Source organism: Aotus nancymaae, unplaced genomic scaffold (assembly GCF_030222135.1).
Source record: "Aotus nancymaae isolate 86718 unplaced genomic scaffold, 86718_ANA_hifiasm-v0.15.2.pri h1tg000019l, whole genome shotgun sequence".
NCBI classification, from domain to species: domain Eukaryota; kingdom Metazoa; phylum Chordata; class Mammalia; order Primates; family Aotidae; genus Aotus; species Aotus nancymaae.
In genome coordinates this window covers 8910551-8929400 of record NW_026988431.1, presented here as the reverse complement: position 1 = coordinate 8929400, position 18850 = coordinate 8910551, and the positions used below count along the sequence as shown (strand labels likewise).

At 37.3% G+C, this 18850-nt stretch overlaps 1 protein-coding gene across 1 annotated transcript in view; it reads left to right on the top strand.

Moving 5' to 3' along the window:
• The first annotated feature begins 6925 nt into the window (after positions 1-6925).
• RARB (retinoic acid receptor beta) overlaps positions 6926-18850 on the top strand; it is a 777639-nt gene continuing 765714 nt past the window's right edge. The window contains exon 1 of the mRNA XM_064378607.1: positions 6926-7008. The gene's annotated coding sequence lies outside the window, so the exon portion shown is untranslated. The remainder of the gene's footprint in view (positions 7009-18850) is intronic.

Genomic DNA, 18850 nt, shown 5'->3' with positions numbered 1-18850 from the left:
CAATATTATTATTAAGTTGTGCAAAATATTATGTTGATTTCATAGGAGAGGAGAGGGTTTACAATGCACATTACAGTGATATTTACATTACATCGCTCATGGTCTTCACAAATCCCATTAAACAACTGTCTTTTATAGTCCCTTCTTATTTCCTGCATTTTATTTAAACAATGTCTTAGCTATTTTGTGCTGCTATAACAAAATACCTAGACTGGGTAATTTATAAACTATAGGAATTTATTTTCTTACAGTTCTAGAAGTTGGGAATTCCAAGATCAAGGTGCCAGCAGGTTTGGTGAAGCCTGCTCTCTGCTCCTAAGATGGTGCCTTGATGCTGTATCCTCTGGAGGGGAGGAATGAAGTATCGTCACATGGAGGCCAGTGAGCAAGCAGGCTTAGTGTTGCATGAAACCTCTTTTACAAAGGCCTAAATCCCATTTATGCGGGCTCCTCCCTCATGGCCTAATCATCTCTTAAAGGCCCTACCTCTTAAGGCTATAACACTGGCAACATCTGAACTTTGGAGGGGACCCATTCAAACCATAGAAAATGCTTACAGTCTTCCCTACTGAGTTGGTAAATTCTGATCTACTCCAGTACGTGTGAGCCCCACGGAACACAGTGCTCAGCAATTATAATGCCCCTTAGTTCTAACACCCCTTCTCCACTTCTTCGAAGACATTTGTTGACCATTTATTCTTTCTAGTTTGCCTTTCAGGTTTTCTCTTAACCTTAAGTAATTTAATAAAGGATCTTTTTCAAATACACACAGTATCTTCCCTGAGAAGAATTCTGGGAAATAATGGAAATAGGGATTTTGGAAGAAAGAAAATCAGCCCTTTTGATAATCCCATGACTTACACAAATAATGTGGGAGAAATACCCCTCTCAAGTGGTATGTATGTACTGACTGTTGGCTCAATATCAAAGTCACCTGTTGGGAGTGTAAGAATCTGATCTGAGTATGGCTTGATGAGTGTCATGGATTCATTTGTGAAATGTTGCACCTAACAGATGGGACAGTCTAGTTTGAAATTTTTCCTCATTGGCATCATCATAGGGGATGATTTGTTTTCAACAGCTTTCATATTTGTGCACAGCTCCCTCAACCCAAAAGAAAAAAAAATCCTACCTTTTCTCAGTAGTTTGGAGTATTGGGGATTCTTTGTATGCTTTTGCATATAGTCTTTTGTGCTCTTTAGAAGAAAAATGTTACAAATAGATAAGGTAAAAATAGCTTAGTAAAAGGTAACAACTGACATTCAAGGTTTAACAGCCTTTCCTTCCTCTAACATCTTGCAAAAGATATAACACTGAATCATTGGCCCAATGACATACCCCAAAGCATTTGAATTTTTTAAAGAAGGTCTTGGGATAAAAGAAAGTCATTCTGCATCATCACTTGGGATTGTGGTATTTAAAGGTCATCAGAAAAGCATCTTCCTGACACATAGCATCAATGGCAATCTCTTGGTATATGAGCGATGATAATATATTGTTAAAAGCATTGTGTAACAAATGGAAATAAGAACGTTTGTTGTTAAATATTTTCTGCTGCTTGTACAAATGCAAAAGATAAGACCTGGTATTTATTCTTCTGTCTCCTAATATATGTGAATATTCCTATCAGAGCTTCATCTTTACAGAGGTATCTTCTGTGGAGATATAACAACCTTGAGTAGCTGCATAGGATTACATGTAACTATGCCTTTCCACGGGCCTCTGGGTAATGGCATTACTTTTATAAAATCATCTGTAAACAGGGTTATTTTTGTAAAATGGTAAATTAAAGAAATTTTTAGATGATCTTTAAATATGAATCTAGGAATTCCAGAAATATCTCACAGGAAAGAAGCAATTGATGAAGAAATTAGGACAAGTTAAAAGATCAGCAGTTTCAGTGTATCTTCCCTGAGTAAAATTTTAGATTTTGTTAAGTTCTACTTTACAAATAATACAGTTTACTTTGCCAGATAAAATTAGCTTGGGAATAAGAAGGTTGTAAGGTTTCACATTTCACAAAGGTCATCTGAGCAAATTAAAATAGTATTGTCTACTTGACAAAATTTTCCCCCCAAATTTTCCATTTAACCTCTCTGTATTGAAAAAAATAGTTACAAAATGAATAATTTAGAATGGGTTGTAATTGTTAAAGATAATTCTAACTCTAAAAACTTCACAGTTCAATTATAGTCCAAAATATTGTTTACTATCTCATTATTTTATATTAGATATCAAAACATTTGGCACTTTCCTAAAGATATTTTCTTCTATTGTTGACTATTTTGTAAATTAAAATGTGTAAATTTTTTCACAGTCAATTTGTGAAATTGAATGAAATAGCTTGGGTCCTGGAGAAGATATGTACCACACTCAAAGTTTAATTGAAGAAAGTTAAATGAAGGAAACATTTGAAGGGGTATAATCTAAGTTATGAGAACAAATGGGGAATGAAGGCTGCGTGAAGCCATTGCCACCTCTAGGCTGCAAGGCACAACGATGAGGGCGATGTGTTATAGGAACCTGCAGATGGCTTGGAGCTCTGAGAGAGGAACACTCACCTCGCCTCCTTCAGGAACTGTAACCCTGCTACTCAGCCACTGCCAGAACCAAGTCAAGAAGGGATAGGGGAGAGAGAGAAATACTCCAGCTTTTGTTTCCCCTTGACTTTCCTTGGTTAAACCCAACTGGAGTCGGGTTCCTGAGTGATGCAGCATATAGATATCAGCCTCACAGGGCACAGAATAGGCAGAGATTGGGAGGACATGGATATAAGAGAGGATGGCATAAGAATGTTTAAGTATATTATCCACTTATGAATGAGATCGTGTTTGTGTGTGTGTGTGTGTGTTCATTCTCTTTTATATCAACTTGATCTCTCTGGGTTTTGACCTCCCTATCTCCAAAGTGGTTTTCTGACTTATCATCTGTAAAGCCTCCACTTCTTTTTTTCCCCCACACTAAAACAGTACTTTATTTTGTAAATTTTGACCAATTATTGCTCCCATAATATGGTTTTTTCAGCTGTCAAGTGTACAGGGTGAAGAGAAATTTCAGTTAGACACGGGCTGGACCTGGAAAATAAATTTCTTAAACTCCATAAACACATTTCAAAACTGCTGGCTCCCAAAAGTCCATCTATGAACTCTAGGGCTGCCACTTCTTATTTCAGTTTCCAGCATTCTATGTCTAACAACGCTCTCCTATATTTTCATTCTATTCACTCCAACATGCCCTCTGCAAGACTTCCCTCACCTCATTAAGACCTCATTTGACCCCTCCGTGTTCACTTTCCTCTTAATCTTGCTTAGATTCCCTGATTCTCATTAGAATCACCTTTTCTGCAAGCACTCTGAATTCCATTTCCTTCTCCCTTTTTTGTACTTACCCAATAGAACCCCAGTTCTTGTTGAACCCAAAATTTCTCATTCCTCACATCTTTACTGACTCATCTCAACACTGCTAGAAAAATTATCACACAACCCAGATGGCTGGTTTCAATTTATGAAATTACCAGAAACTTCAAATAGATACTTAAATAATGTTTTACAAACCAGCAATAATGTATAAAAAGAATCATCTACTTGTCTTGTGTACTAAGAAATCCAGAGGCAGGCAGCTGCTGGATGACTTTGGGACTGAACGATGTCAAGATGCTGGGTTGATGTCTCTTGGTCTTTCTAACTGTTTCAAGATAGCAGCCATAGTTGAAAGCATGTAGTTCCACCTGACACAGATTCAAAGGCAGGACATACATAGGAGGTTATGTTGCAAAGAGCACTTTTCCTCATGTAACCCCTCTCTCTTTTTTTTATTTGAGATGGAGTTTCACTCTTGTTGCCCAGGCTGGAGTGCAAATGCAATGGTGAGATCTTGGCTCACCACAACCTCTGCCTCCCAGGTTCACGCGATTCTCCTGCCTTAGCCTCCCTAGTAACTGGGATTCCAGGCATGTGCCACCACACCCAGCTAATTTTGTATTTTTAGTAGAGACAGGGTTTCTCCACGTTGGTCAGGCTGGTCTTGAACTCCCGACCTCAGGTGATCCGCCCGCCTTGGCCTCCCAAACCCTCTCTTATTAAAGAGGGAAATTCTTTCTCAGAAGATACTCACTTATATTACATTGTCCTAAACTAGGCTTATGCTCATCCCTAGACCAGGGGCTAAGCCACTTCCTTGAAGTCAAGTCTTCTCTGCCCAGTGCCTGAACATAGAGAAATACCCTATTAGTGAAGTTGAAGGAAGTGAAGGAGATGGGAGAAGGATCACTTATGTGGACCAATATGTAATTAGGAGAGACAAATTCTGATAAAAATACACTCTTTTTCTTGTGGCATGCGGCATGCGTACATACATACGTGCCCTCATATTCATAGCCACAGTGGCTAAGTTTTGGTAGAGTAAACTAGCTATAGCAGGGAGTAAAAATTAGAAGTTCTGAGAAATCATGCCAGTTAGTACTTATTAGTACCCACTTTTTGTCCTAGGTGCTATAGGGGACATGAAATTTTTTCACAGTTAGGATTTGCCTCTAAATAATAATCTTTAAATATGATCTTGTAGTTTATGATTCTAAATATTGCCTGAGCATTTTTTTCCTTCCTCAAAATGCATGAAATTCATTTATGGATAAACACTATTTTTAATGAAGTTTGGATAGTTCATTTAAAGTGGAATTTGTGTGTGTGTATATGTGTATATATATTCAATTTGAAATTTGCGTGTGTGTATACATATGTATACACACATATACACACGTGTGCAAATTCCAAATTGAATACATATATATGTATACATATATATACACACACACGCAAATTCCAAATTGAATGTCTGTAAATGCATTTATTGTTAGTGTCTGTTGTAGGCTAGCACCTAACAATTTACTGTAATGTCCCTATTATTTGTCTAACTAGTATGATATTAAGACTGTAAAATACCTTGTAAAAATTGATTACATCTGGAGAAGATATCAGAATCTCCTTAAATTTCAGTGGTGAGAGTTATTCATTTCTAGTGGCATGTGGATTGTCACTGATGCTAGTCTTACCTAAACATTTCCAGTACCACCACCTGTTATCAAATTAAAGATAAGTCTAAAGCAAATGCTAATTTCCTAAAAGGCACCTCCAGTAAGGGAAATGGATCAGATGCAAGTGCAGGATCGAAGTGCCTTACTTGTTTTGAATTCTCACAATAAGTGAATATCAAATAAATGTTACTTCCTCTCTTGGCAAAGATTTGTAACCCGTAATTACATTGATACATGTGTTATGTCAGTGGCAGCAGTGGAATTCATAGTATTTTTATGTGAAATGCACTGTTTTATTGCATTAATTCACATTTAATGTGTACATAGTAATAACCATAAAGTATGATAACCAAAGTTATATATTTTCTTCAGAACATTCATTTAGAGAGCTTTCAAAAGAGTCTGAGGAAATTAAAATATCAGTCAGTTTACCTGCAGGATATAGAGCAAAAGCAGAAAGCAGTATAATATCTTTTACAAGCCAACATTTCTCCCCACATAATTTCCTTACTTCTAGCTGATAAAATACAATAGTCATAACCTTGTACATATTTTTTTAACTATCGTACACAAAACAAAGGTTTTTGAAGTGAAGGGAAATATGCCTCTTTCAGTAAAATTGCATCACTCACATGATTACAAGCAGGAGGTTTGAAGGCAAGAGAAAGCAGTGAATGTGGAAGTCCCAAAGCCCCTTTCCTGGTAATGGACCACAGAAAGATGATGCCCATAAAGGCAGGAAGTCTCATACAAGAGGAAGTAGAGGCCCAGGGGATGGCAAGAAATAACAAATGAGCAGGTACCTAGAAAACAGGACAAGAATGAAAAATCTTGGTCATATTGAGGGCCAAAAATAAAATAAAAAGACAGAGGAGGAAGATATAATGTTTTAAAGGCTGTGAAAGAGGGAAACCAAGTAATGGACGATTAGAACTTGGCAAACACAAAATGATTCTAGAAATATAGAATGCTGCCTGTGTCTTTTTTAAAAAAATTCTAAGGCTTGGATAGTCTTGCTTCCCAATACGCTGTGCTAGTATTCATACAAAAGTTAACTGTTCCAAATTAAGGCATACTTCAGGACATAATTCGAATCCTGTATCTTTCAAGAAGATTTCCATGGCAATCGTAAAACCTACTGGTTCTTTGCTTAGTTGAATTTTTTTAACTTTATATCACTTATACAATTTCTTCATTAATTCTTTAATTTGTTCAATATTTATGAAGCACTTTCTCCATTGATAGATGGATATGGCTTTTATTTATAAATGCATTATGTTATAATTAAGATGGGGATAGTAGTCATGCGTCTATAGTGGGATATTTTTGTCATTGCTTAAAAACATTTTTAAAAATACAAATCATACACACATAATTTTTAAAACTGTAACCAAGAAGAAAAGTATAAGAAAAAGTAAAGTCTCTTTCCCCACCACAACCTTAGTCTCACTCATCAAAACAACCACTTGTTATTTTCTTGAGTATACATATATAAAAACAAAATACATGCATTTGTATATGCCTTTCTAAAAACATGGTGGCATATTGGCATATATCTTTTTAAAAATCTAAAGACATGGAATCTATACCCTTACACACATATGGGCATATGCTATTCTGGACATTGCATTTTTTTCTTAACTCTCTATCTTCAAAGTTGACAGACATTAAAATATCGTGGCAGACCTTGTCAGTTGGTCTTTGTCATCAAATCTATCTCCTCTCCTTCCTAGGTTCACAATGGACCATACTTCTAATACTCCGTAGCAGTTAGGTGTGGCCAGCTGAGTGAGTTCTAGCCAGTAGAATCGGAGTGGAAGTGATGTGTGCCTCTTCCACATCAGGTCCATAAAAATATCCATTCACAATCTTCTCCCCATTTTCTGTCAGCAGGATGTTGATGATCAGGACAACCATGAAATCCAGATGTTGAAGGTGGTAGAGCCTCCATCAGCCTGGATGTCTGCAGGACTGAGGTGAGCACATACCCTTAAACTCCCTAACCTGTGACCAGAGCACTTGCATTGGGCTATAACATGAGTGAAAATATCAAATTTCATCACGTTAAGACACTGACATTCTGGAATCAGTGTCAGTAGTTACTGTTACCACAACCTATACACATACATAGAGATAGCTAATTGTTTTTAATGTCTGAGGAGTGCTTGATTTATTGTTTGCAAGAACCATTATTTATTTAAGCTAACCCTAATCATAGGCATTCAGATTACTAGCAGTTTTTATTATAAATGATGCCATGCATAATTTTTACATACATTATTGTTTCTGAGTGTCTCCGTAGCATAAATTCCCAGCAGTAGAACTGTGGATCACGAGTATTGACTCTTAAAACACGTTGGTGCTTTGACAGCTATGCTGACTTCTCCTTGAAAATTATTTATAGTGATTTTGTTTCCTTCAACAGTGTTTAAACGTGTTTCCTTTTACATATCATCATGGACACTTAGGTGTTATAAAATTATTAACTTTTTGCAATCTAGTCAGTGGAAAAAAGATTTCATTGTTTGGATTTGCATTTTTAAAATTTAGGGTGAGACTGTGTGTCTTTTCATGTGGTTTTGGCCACTTAGATTTCTTTTTCTGCAACCTAAATGCTTGTACCCTTCGGAGAGTTATCTAAAGAGCTATTTGTCTTTCTCATGTTGATTTATAACACAACTATAAGCTGCCTAAGAGAGATTATGTAGATATTTCTTTGTTTAACTCCCAGCACGGGAGCTAATATTTGAGCAGTTTTTGGATAGTTAAAAAAGATTTACAGTTTTTAAAATTCTTACTTTGACTGTATAACTATTATCCTCTGGATTTTATGGAAGAGGAAATGGGGACTGAAGGGAGTTAAATGGCTTGCCAAGGCCAAATAACTACTGAGTGGTAGAACTGGGTGAGGACCCAGAATTTCCAGCATGAGATTGCGAACTTTCAGGGAGTATTTTTCTGTATATACCTACTAGATTTCTAAACTAAAAGTACCCAGTATGTTAATCATGATAATCTAGCATCCATTATTCATTATCAATTAGCATTAAATATTCACAGATAAATGGTACTAGCAATTGAGTAAAATGCCTTACAGAGAGCATTCTTCATAGACACCTACAGAAAACATTTTAAAATGCAACCTTTTCTAAAAAAATGCCCAGCATCAAGATCTAGGTGAATTTCTAACAGTAGTCACTGGTTGATTCCAAGTATAAAAATTAAAAAAAAAAAAGGTGAATCCTACTTCATTCATTTCTAATTCATATAAGGGTGTATATTATGTATACTTTATGCTAGGTGCTTGGAAAACAATGAAGAACAGGTAAGTTCCAGCCCTAGGGAAGCTTAAATGGTTTTTTGGTTTTTTTTTTTTTTTTGGAGAAAATTTTGAAGCAAAAATATGACTAAAATACAATCCAGAACTTTTCTATAGTTATCCACAGAGTACTATGGAACACTTAGAAAGAAGTCGGTAATTGCATTTGGAATTCCTCGGAGCAGGTTTGCTCAAAGATGACGTTCGATCTGGGTACTGGCAGATGAGTAGTTTTCCTGCATATGAGATTTTAGATGTTTTGCTGAACATCAAGGTGTTATTTTGATAATTAGGAATCACCTATATCACAAAAAATGCCCTGAGGCACATGAATAAGGTAGGTCACCAGTGTCAGATACCATTTGGAATGATTAGTTCCCTGCACTTTGAATTTAGAAGGTGACAAAGTGTCCTATTTATCATTGTATGTCCAATGTCCACAGCACAGAAGGACTTCATCATTATTTGTTGAATTAAACTAAATTGAACTGAATGGGTTCCTGGGATTTACATACGCTATTCTTGAGGCTAACTAGAGCTTAGAGTGAGAAAAAGTGCTATGTCATTAGTTGTATCTTCTGATGAAGCAAAATCAACTTAGAATGAAAAAACTGAGAGCAGGGATGATATCACATACCTCCCAGTGGCACTAATTCCATTTTAGTGGCTGTCAGTGGGTAAAAGAGTAAATCATCTGTGGCAGAAGATAGCTGCTCATCAATGACTGACACCCTGCCCCCACTGTACACCCCAAACCCATTGTCCACAGTCTGTAACTGTTAGAGAAAAAGACTGTCCTACCAGGACTACATGTTCCAACCTCTTTAGCACGTAGGTGGGCCCCTGTGGCTAGTCCTCACCAGTGGAATGTGAGTGGATTGATGTGTGTCACTGATAGTGCCTGGTGCACATATCTGTCCAACTTCCAACTGCTGGCACTGCATTTCTTGTCTTGAGGACTTTCTTGCCCCCTAGGGCCTGCCTTGCCCACTCACATAAAGGAGTTGAAAGCACCTGAGAATTAACCCCCTCTGGGAATTGCTCTAAATAAATGATTGGCAAGATGGATATAAACCTATCTCCTTTGTCCTTTGCAAGGGATAATTCTGAGCCATGTGATCCACCCTGTTTCCCAGAAGTCCCCCAACAGAATCACGATCTGATTGCCCACAGTGGTGCCTTGCTTGGTAACGCGCTTGTTAGTTGCCTTTTCTTCCCCCTTGCACTTCTTCCATCACCCTGCTGGCACTCCAATCTCTGTCTCTGAGTCCCCTCTTGGACCATCCAATCTAGGGCAATACATTTTCCTCTAGATAGCAGGGTTTTTTTTTTTTCTCTTGTTTTACTCTCTGATTTATTTGAGTACAACCTTTAGTGGCTTTCTAAAAACGGCCAGTTGAAGGAACACTTTTTGAGGTCTTCTGCATCAAAAGGCAGCCATCGCACTGGATTTATGGTCTTGACTCTCATGCTGGATTTATAATTCAGTTTATGCATAAAATGATTAATATAGTAACTATATAAAAGAATTATTATATGCAATTAAAATAATTTTCAAAATTATTTCCTGTTTAGCTTCCAAGTAAGTTATTCCACTGCTTGCCAGCTTCCAATGTTGCTTCAAGAAGTTCGATGTCATTATAATCTTTGATCTTTTATATGTGATATATTCTCTCTCTGAAAGATTTCAGAATCTTCTCTTTAACAGGATTTTCTGCAATTTAATAATTGTGTGATCTAAGTACACAAGGAAATCTTATAATCTGGAATCTCATGCCCGTCAGATCTGCTAATTTTTTTCATATTATTTTTATAATGTACGCTCCTTTCTTTTATTGTTCTCTCACCCTGAGACTCATGATGGATGCTTGGACTCCTCACTGGCTCTCAAATTTCCTTTATTTTCAAAATTTTTTTGTTTCTTTCTTTCACTAAGTTTTATGGGAGAATTTCGTCATTCTAGTTACCAGTCTTTCTATTATTTTAAGTCTGATATCATATGTTTCATTTCAAAAATCTGCCATTATAACCAGAAATCTTGGAATTATAACATCTGGAAATGTGTGTGTTTTTAGAGGAGGATTTGAGAGGAGCGGGGAAGGACAAAATGTGATTTCAGGCTACAAACCTCCTATGGACCAAGGTTCAGTAGCCATGGTTACTTCTCTTGCCCACCTTACCGCAGCTCAAAAACATCATCACTGCCAATAATAATTATAGTCCTTGTCAGTGTCTAGTCGGGAAAATAGAAATAACTCTAGTTATTTCAAACAAAGAGAATTTAACAAAGGGAATTATTTACAAAAGTATTGGAAGGACTAGATAATCAAGAAGAGAGAAGATGAGATGTTATTTGGAGATTAATCCCTGAGTAGCCTCTACCCCGCTAAAGCCAAGGGACAAAAGAGATAGTGGTGTTTCATGGACCCCACCAGGGCTATGCTGCTCAGAGTGTTGCAGTGTTTAGTATCACAGCTGTTATCAAAACCACCACCAATGTGCCTGCACTCCTGCTGACCCTCAGGAGCCCTGGAGCCCAGTGTTGCTGTTGCTGCAGAGACTTCTGGAGCCCATAGGTATTTGTTTCTGCTGCTGCAGCTGCCATGACCATGCACGAATGCAGCACCTGGCAGTCACCTACAGTCGCTTGCCATTTTCACTGCGATGGCAGCTGCTGCAATCAGAGTCAATGAGCTCACATTTCTAAGGCTTTTGGGATTCGACTACTGTCACTTCCAGAGCCAGGAAAAAAAAAGGAAGAAAAAAAATATGACCTATTGTTTCTCCCGACTTTAATTCCTCCTCCAGTATCTCCCATTGGTTAACAGAGGTTAAACACGAACTAACTCGCTGGGGGTCTGGGTAGCATTACTTTCAGGCGGGAAGGTTGAAAATGAAGTTGAGAGTCAAAAGGCAAATAACCAACAACTGCATTCTTGTGCGCTCAGCGGGTATCAGGACTGTTCCTACATTACCTCATTTAATCCTCACAATAATCAACAACAATTATTGATGGTAAGTACAGTTATTAACACATTTTACATGAAACAGACTCAAAGATGTGGAACAGCTGGCCTAAGATTACATAGCTAGGAAGATGGATTGTAACTCAAGTCATTCTGACACTAAGTCTTGAGCCCTCACCCATTTTACTTTCTACAGATCTTCTGTGAACTACCTATGCTCATGCCTCCCAGCTGCCTTGAGCAGTGTAGTCCTCTTCTGCATTTATGACTACTGTAAATCTTCTACCTTCCAGCCCAAGGAAAATCCCTTCTGCTTTTCTGACAGCCTTTCACAAAGGGTCCCAACAGTGGATGGATTATCCTATGTGACCCAGCAATCTTCTTGACCTTTGCCTCTCAGAGTGTGGTGCATGTACCAACAACATTAGCGTCACTTGGGAAGTATGAAAAGTACTGACGCTCAGGCCTTCTCTCCCTCTGTTCCCTGACCTATTGAATCAGAATCTGTATTTTTAACAAGAGCCTCAGTTGATTCTTACGTTCCTTAAAGTTTGAGAATGACTGATCTCTGCCATTTATCTCTCCTTTCTGGGAGGGGAAGAAAGAGATGATGACATGGGAGTCACGGTGATTGGGAATCATCAGTCTCTTGCAAATTCTGCTTTAACTTTTAGATCAATCCACTTTGCCAGATTTGTTTCTTCATGTTGCTGATTTTCTTTCAGGGACCACATTACCTCTGTTGTGAGTCTGGCATGTTTAAGGAATCCCATTCCATTAGATGGGTCTGCCCATAAAGTGTGAACTAGTCAGGGTCTCTTTTACAAGTCCCTAAACCTCATATAGTCCAGGTGTCTGAAATATAACTCAATGCTTCTGGACATGCCATGATCATGATAGAAGAGAATCATATCCTCCAGAATTCTAAGATAGCAGAAAGTTTATTTTATCTGGATCTGCTATTCTGCCCAGTTCCATGACACGCACCTGTAGTTTCAGCTGATCAGAAGGGTGAGGCAGGAGGATTGCTTTAGTCCAGGAGTCCAAGGCCAACCTGGGCAACATAGCAAGACCCCATCTCTTAAAACAAAACAAAACAAGATGTGAAAATATACAGCTAGTCCCTTTACCCACCTGAATTCCTACTCTGATTGCATTATTTATTTTCTATAGATGGGAAACAGATGGTCATCTACCAGCAAGCAAAGAGAAATGAGAGAACATGTCCTCAGCTACCCTTATTTTCTTCCATTTCTTGTTCTTTTGCCTGATATACATGTAATGTCAGTCCCCCAAGCCCTGCCTGCTCCTCCACCATGGGAGATGCAATTAATACATTCTACTTGTATGATCACCTTTGCTTGGTTTCTGGGAACTGTTGCGAAAATTCAGACATCTAAAGAGCGTGATATGAATAGACTTTTTAGGGAACGATAGTCATATTTTCAAGCAATCCATCAATGTGTATCCTGCTTCTTGAACGGATTCTTAATTCTCATTGGAGTTTATTAGTCACCCTTGTTCTCAGTTGATTGAATTTGTTTTTAGTTGCCTCCAAGATTATATTGTCAGATTCTCCTCCTTACAATTTAATGGCAACATTTTTGCAGGATATGAGCTGACATGATAAGATAAATGGAAAAAGGGAATGCATTACCCTATATAGATCTGATTCCTCTTTCCCTCCATCTCCTTATTTATTTTTGCCATGATTGGGAGCCAAATAAACAGTGACATTTCGTTTTCATAAGATAAGTCTATTATTTATGATTTATAGTTTCATATTTTTGAACATAAACACAGTAACAGTAGAGATAAAAGCTAATATAACTTTAGAGTCACTATATTTTGTGAGTTAATTGTTTTGGGGTGCATTATGACTGACAAAAATTAAAATGATATGGAGGAAAAAAGTATGATTCTTTTAAAAGTCTATTTCTGGTTAATCTTAATTAGTTCCTTTTAAATTTGTACATTTGTGAGAAATAGGAAGTATGTAAACTGTACAGCTTGAGAAGGGCTAGGCAATTTTGATTTTATTTGTATAATATAGTAGCTATGCCTGTGACTGGATCACTGATAATCCTTGTAAAGTTACAAGGATAAGATAAAGCCAAATCAACTTTAGCAGGATAAAATAAAAGTTTGGGCTATTTTCTGAGGCTTTACAGTCACTTTGAATCACAGTACTTCAAGATTATACTGCATATTGGGCCATGTGGAGAACCGGGCCATTAACTCAGCAATAAGTCAGTACCTGCTCTCTGTTGTTGTAGCTTGTAGACATCTACAAAACCTGTGTGAATGAGTTGATTTGCTACTAAACATCATGGGCACCCCTGAAGGATGGGGCTTTTAGGCACAGTTATTCTCCTCAAGAATTTTACCTTTCTCTTGGGACACTGATCTGATGCCCAAGTCACCAACCATGACAGCTTTGCTTGGAAAGCAAATTTGTGATCGTGGTTAAGAGGCACAGCTTTGTGGATTCTTTTTTGTCCAAGGATCAGTGAATCCCTTTCCCTTCAAAATAAAAAAATTGAAATAATTTGAAAATGTGTAAAAAGCTGCCATTTTGATGTTGCATGGATCACCTTCATCTAAACACAATGTAAGCTCCACAATGGCAGGGATTTTGTTTGTGTTTTTACACTGCTGTATTCTCAGTGCCTACAGCAGTGATGGGTCATGATGGGTACTCCATGAACATCTGTGGAAGAAATTAATAAAAATAGAATAATGGTTATATTTAATATTGTTGGCTAAAAGACACATTAAGATGTATGAGATAACCTCAAATGGAAGAATGTGTGTTCTGCCTTTACTCAGTATTTAGGATGAGACGAATTTATAATTGCCTGTCTTGTAGGTGTGCTGAGAGGGTTATGTAGTTGGTGCTTTTAAGTACTGCAGAGGTAGAAAATGGTCTATGCAATTGAATTTGGCTTAATTAGTGCTTATTGTGCTTGATAAGTTCTTAAGGGTGGAAAGAAAAACAAGACCTTCTTGCTGCCCTTAAGGAAATTATAATCACATTATTACTCTGATGTATTTACACCTATACTCACTCTTTTTTCACTGCTTCACTGTGTCCTCAGTTGCCTCTCATGGGATCAGAACCAGATGGGTAAGAGTGCCAGCCTGATCAGCTTGTGTGTCGTGCGCAGTCATAGGGGAGGCGGTGGTAGATGACACTCAGGCTTACCCTGTGGTAGTAGCAGACAAAATAGAACCTGGATATAGGATGCATTTGCCTATATACTGAGCAAAAATAAAAATAGAAAAACAAACTTCAAATCAGTATCTGGGAGGTCTCAGGAAGGGAAAAGGCAACTACTTACAAAGGGTTCAAAAAGAGGGGTCAGAAGTAAGGTTTGCTATCAGAGTGTCAGCTAGTATTTAGGGACAAGATTGACCAGTTAAAGTTGCCACTCCTTGGTGGACATTACTAACTTCTCATACTCTTAAAATGTGGATTCCACTCCCATCAATATAAGTAAACTGTTCTTCCATGGGTTTCCAGTGACATCCCCAATGCAGTGACATTTTTCTCTTTTGCACCCTAGTTTTTTATTTTAATAGAAGCTTTTTGGCAATTTCTCCTGGATGCCTTTCACCACCACGTAATGATGCTGTCTCAAATGACAGCCAACACTGCTTGACTTAACACTTAGTTCTTGGGCTTCCAGGTAAAGGTGATAATTGAGAAAGTGCATTTACTTCTTCTTCCTTCAAATTAAAGTTATAGTAAAGGTATAAACCTGAGATAAAACCATAAAAATGATATGGGTAGGAGACAGGGAAATATTGGGTAGAAGAGGGCAGTCCCCCAGCAAAAGCCACTCTCAAGCCTGGATACCTGCCACCCTAAATGAGAACAGGCATACCTGTTTTCTCACCCAAAAAGTTGCCTTTTGGCTCATCATGACCCCTATCCTGTACCCAAGATACCCTTGTATACAAGACAATAATACCCTTGTATCGTCTCCTTGTCTGCTGGTATGCTCTGGAGTCTGGTGTTCCCAATCCCCAGGCTCCAGAGCATACCAGCACACAAAGAGATGATACAAGCAGACAAATGACAGAATGACACAGCAGAGAAAGAAAGAAGAGGAGGAACATCTGAATGCGGAAAGGAGTTTGGCTGGGGTTGTTCGGAGATGAGTTTTGCCACTGGATGGCCCAACTCCAAGGGAAGATCACCTTCCCATTCCATTCCCCCTTTTGCCTCCCCATCCATCCCACTGAGAGCCATCTCCACCACTCAGTGAAACTCCTGCATTCATCCTTTGAGTCTATGTATATCCCAATTTTTATGGGACACTGGACAAGAGCTCAGGGTACAGAAGGCAGTCACAATGGCCCTCTGTGCTTGCAGCAAGGCAGAGGGTCCATTGAGTTGGTTAACACTCAACCTGTGGGCAAATGGCAAGGCTAAAAGGGAACACTGTAACACATGCCACTTGGCCTCCTTCATCTGTCTGCGAGCTCCTTGTCCCATAAGGGGTCTGAGCAGTAGCAGTGACTCAACAGGTGAGCCACGCCCCTGTCACACATCTTGCCAGGGGTATCAGGGAACTCTTTCACTTCAAAAGCAAAGAGAATAGGAGGAGTGATATAGCAGACAAAACATCTATACATTTCTGAAATTTAAAATGGGTGCAAGAGCAATAACAAATGAAATGAAGTTGAGGAAGCCGCAGCCTAACACACTGAGGGCTCCAAAGTGGTAGAAATGACAATCTTCTCTGGAGAAGGCAAGAGAGATTCACTCTAGAGACCAGAAGTGAGATATGTAGCTAAAGATAGGGGAAATAATTAGAAGTCTGAACTCTCCCTCTCTACAACCTCCAGAGGTGAAGCATAGGCATCCTAGCAATTACCCTCAGGCCGAAAGATCAAAGAAATACTCTCTTTCAAAAAAAAAAGAAAAACATCAGTATGACCCTGAATACAGGGAATGTGAATGAGTGGAAGCACCTTAGATTAAAATTCTTCCCACTCTGGTATTTATGGGGTGGGCAGCAGAGCGATCATCGATGCACCCCTACCTGCTTTCTCCGAGAAGCCTGCCGTGGACAGGTTCCATCCAGATCCACACAGCTGCCATCCAGGCTTCATTCAGATGTGTGACAGAATCCCCAAGGACCACTGAATGTGTAAGGAAAGCCTGTATCATAGAAGAGAAACACAAGGAAAAAACCTGTATCATAGAAGAGACCAGAATAAACGGATAACCTAACCCCCGAAGATATTTTTATAATTCTAATTAGTATTCTCAAAGATGATCTAATAATGTAATGCATCTGTAAAACAATACTAGAATTATCTTTAAAAGTCAAAAACAAAGGCTGGGCAACATGGCAGAAACCTGTTTCTGCAAAAAAAAAAAAAAAACATTCAAAACGGCTGGATGTGGTGGTGCACACCTATAGTCTCAGCTACTTGGGAGACTAAGCTGGGAGGATTGGTTGAGCCTAGGAGGTTAAGGCTGCAGTGAGTCATGATCTTGCCACTGCACTCAAGCCTAGGCAACAGAGAGAGACTTTGTCTCAAAAAGAAAAAAAAAGTAAAAAACATAAATTGAAGAAGTTTTTAAAAATTAAAATTCAGTAGAAGTTTTGAATGATAGTGATAATAGGATAGAATAGCTGTGAATATAGTCATATAAAACTGAATTCCTACTTGCTACAATATATAATATATACAATACCAAATTATATATGAATTAAATAATGAAAAGTGCAATGATTTTCAAATCGTTGGAAGAAAATTTAGAAGAAAAGCTTTGTAACTCAGAGTAGATGTGGATTTCTTAAACTAGAACTCCCTCCCTCTCATCATTTCTCTCCACCAGAGTAATCACCATTAATGGTGTGTGTGTTTCTTGACAATGTCTCTATCAATGTAATATATTTGTATGTGTACAAGTATGCTGACACCCCATATGAGGGGTATACACATACAAATATATGTATATGATCACACATATGTATATATGTACAAATATATACATACAAATATATATTTTACTATATATACATTGTATATTTACTATACATACTATGTATATGTATTTTACTATATATATTTATAGATCTATAGATATCTATATCTATAGATCTATATATTTTATATCTATATCTATATATGTATTTTACCATATATATCTATAGATATATAGATATCTATAAATAGAATAGCTGTGAATATAGTCTATATATCTAGATATCTATAGATATACATAGTAAAATACATATATATAGTATGTATAGTATATATACATTGTATCTATATATAATATCTATATATCTCTATATCTAGATATATAATATCTGTATATAGATACAATGCATATATCTATAATAGATATAGATATAGATATTTGTATGTATACATATATGCTCATACATATATGTATACATACAAATATCTAGTAAATATAGATATATATCTTTTACTTTACCCAAATTACACTGTATGCATTTTGTGAAGCTTGCTTTTTTTGTTTTGCTTTGTTGTTTTACTTAATAACATCATTTACTGATTTTTTTTCATGTTAAGACATATTAATGAGCAATGTTCTTTTCAATGACAAAATAGTATTCTGTCACTTCATGTGTCATACTTTGTATAACTAGTCTCTCATTGACTCCATGTTGTTTCCGATTTTTGCTGTTACAAGCAATGCCTCCATGAACATCTCTGTATATGTACAATGGTAAATTTGAATAGTATATTCCCAGCTATAGAATTTCTTGGTCAAAGCCTCTGGACATGCAATTTGAACGGCTATTGCCAAATTGCCATTCAAAAACGCTGCATCAATTTATAATGTGCAGTGTATGAGACTGGCTCTCCCACTCTCTGGACCATCACCAACCTTTAATTTTGCCCATTCAGTGAACAATTTAATATGGTATCTCACAGATTTTCTTTTTTTTTTTTTTTTTTAGTTTTTCTTTGTATTTTTTAACTACTGAGTGAAAAAGAGTACTTCTTAAAATGCCATTCATACTATATTTTCTATAAATGATTTTTAATATATTTTGCTCATTTGCTTATTGAGTCACTTATTTTTCATATTCACTTGTGTGGACTCTTAAAAATGCAAGAAATAGACAAGTGTGTTATGTTGTTGTGATAAGCATTTCTTAGTTTGCCCTTTGTGTTTATTACCAGCCTTATTAAGAAATAATTTACGTGCAATAAACTTTCCACTTAAAGTACACAATTTGATGAGTTTTAAAGATGTATACACTCATGAAACCACTGCCAAAATTGAGACAAAAAATATTTTCATTGTCTTCAAAGTTGTCATTGTCTCTTCGTTGACTACCCCCCCTTCACCCTCAATTCCAGGCATCCACGTGTCTTTTTACAAAGTGGATTAGTTTTTGTTTTCTAGAATATGTAATGAGATCACAGAGCATGTAATCTTGTGTGTGGCTTCTTTCTCGCAGCAGATTTTCATATTTGTGCTTCTTGTTGGGCAAAAAGTAGTTCATTTCTTTTCATGCTGAGTGCTATTCC